Raw genomic sequence first — 1724 nt, forward strand, 5'->3', positions numbered from 1 at the left:
GGAAAATATCCTCCCAGGCAGAGGAAATCGTACATGACAAATCTAAGGTAGAAAACTTGAAGAACTAAAAGACCAGTTAGACTTAAGTCTCAAGAATCACACAGGAACGATCTTAAATCCTGTGAAACAGATTTTGCAAGGTCTTTAAAGATAGAGCAAGAAGTGTGAATTTTGATTTAATGCAATCTAGTGCTTTTAAGCAGAAAAATGAAACAATCCTATTCTTAAAGCATATCACTCTGGAGGTTCTATGGAACACAATTTATAGAGTTATGGACAGAAGTTGGAGACTGTCTACAGTTGTAACCAGAATGGCAATTGCAATGATGAGCAAGACAAGGACACTGGCAATGGGGATGGGGAAAAATGGACTGACCCAAGATATATTTTAGAGGTAGAACTGATCAGATAATATCTCTAGAACTGTGACCTTCAACACACTTTCTAAATGCTGGCCAATTGAACTGTCACTTAAATATTTTCAGCATAGATATTTCTAGGCCCATTAAATTTAACAAATCCAACACTGAAGTCAAGATAATGTTCTCAAAGCTTGTTCTTCATCTGGTATTCCCTATATCAATTGTGACTTCCCCACTAATTCAAGGTGGAAACCAGAGTTACATACAAACATCTCCTCCCTCTCTTCACTTGCCACATTCAAGTGATTATCAACTCCTGTCAATTTTATTCTCCAAATCTCTGAAAAGCAGCCTTCGCCCCATTCTTTACCCTTAGTGCTAATATCTTTTATGTGGGTAGCATCAATTATATCCCACCAATACCACTTTCAAGGAAAGAAATATTGAAATTTCTTGAACCTCACATTCTCTCCAGTCTTCATGCTACTGAATGGAACAGCTGGGGCAAATTCTAAGGTTGTGAGATTCAGACAATGTAATTTCTTTCTTTCAGGAGCTCAGGAATTTGATCTTTGATGAAGAATAAGAGTCCATTGCAAGAGAAATTTGCTTCCTTGATTTTTTTTTGTGTTATGATACATATTAATGTCATAATATTTGGCTTAAAACCAAATAGTTTTAGGGGTGCCTGGATGGCTCAGTCAGTTAGGCATCCGACTTTGGCTCAGGTCATGATTTTGTGGTTCGTGGGTTTGAGCCCCACGTAGGGCTCTATGCTGACAGCTCAGAGCCTGCAGCCTGCTTTGGATTCTGTGTCTCCCTCTCTCTGCTCCTCTCCTGTTCATGCTCTTTCTCTCCATGTCCCTCAAAAATAAATAAATGTTTAAAAAAATTATTTTAAAAAAACAGTACATTGAATGCTTGCTATACTAGTGTCAGAATCATATTGGATCCTCTTCTCCAGATCCTCTGGGTCTACTAAACCATGAGATTTAGGGCTCATCAAGAAAGAAAGTTACAAAAGCTATATGTGCTTAGGTGACATTCAGCATTACATTTCTTTTATTCCTTTAAGCCAATGGACTATCATCTGGATGGGTAAGACCTTGGCAGCAAACGTGTTTATACAATATTTTGGTAGAAAAATAAACAAACATCAGGACAGATCATTCAACATATTCCACAGATTTTCACGAAGTTTTTGTAAGTGAAGCCCATTTTTTGTTTTGCATTTGTAAATAAACTACTCCTTTAATGTTACTCTCTTTTGAGAAACATGTACTTTCAGATTCTTGTTCTGTTCTCATAAAGAGAGATATACTATATTAAAAAAATTAACTTTATAGGAGAAGCCATTTTCCT

Source organism: Lynx canadensis, chromosome C1 (genome assembly GCF_007474595.2).
Source record: "Lynx canadensis isolate LIC74 chromosome C1, mLynCan4.pri.v2, whole genome shotgun sequence".
NCBI classification, from domain to species: Eukaryota; Metazoa; Chordata; class Mammalia; order Carnivora; family Felidae; genus Lynx; species Lynx canadensis.